A 645-nucleotide genomic window follows, 5' to 3' on the forward strand; every position below is an offset into this window, starting at 1 on the left:
CAAAAGCTAGAGGCGGTAGCGCTGCGCTTGGTGAACATAATGTAAGTCTTGAGAAAAGCTGCTGACAAGTCGCGGAAGCTTCCGATGGAGTTTTCTTCTAGCTGAGAAAACCAGGTTAGGGCTTGCTCGTTGAGAGTTTTGACGAACAGTTGGCAGTAGCCTGCGTCCCTTTCTTCGTCGGGGAGTCGAGCCCGTGCCATCGCGATGTTGAAAGCTGTCATGTGTTCCACCGGGTCTCCGCCGGGTTTGTACTCGGGCAGGCGCAGCTTCTCTATCTTTCCGGGTTGCACACTAGTCAGAACGCTAGTAAAAGGGGTGTGTGATGTTGCGGCGAGTACGCTCTCGATTTGCGGGGCCGCGCTGGTTACCTGATGGATCTTCTCGCTCATTTGTTGGAAGCTGAGTTTGAGCTCGGCGATCTCGCGTATGGTTGCGAGATCGGAGCCTACTGGGGGGGTGTCAGCGAGAAGGGTTTCATTAGGCTCCGAGTCGTCTGAGACGTGGTCGCCTCCGGTCGTCGTTGGTTTGGTGTTAAAGAGGCGACGGCGTATCTGCTGGGGACGGCTCGTTTGGCCATCAGGAGTTGTGAGTGTCGCGACCAAAGCAGCTAATTGGTCGTTGGTCGTCTTTTGGACTTCGTCTTGA

Source organism: Brassica oleracea, chromosome C4, assembly GCF_000695525.1.
Source record: "Brassica oleracea var. oleracea cultivar TO1000 chromosome C4, BOL, whole genome shotgun sequence".
Lineage (NCBI taxonomy): Eukaryota > Viridiplantae > Streptophyta > Magnoliopsida > Brassicales > Brassicaceae > Brassica > Brassica oleracea.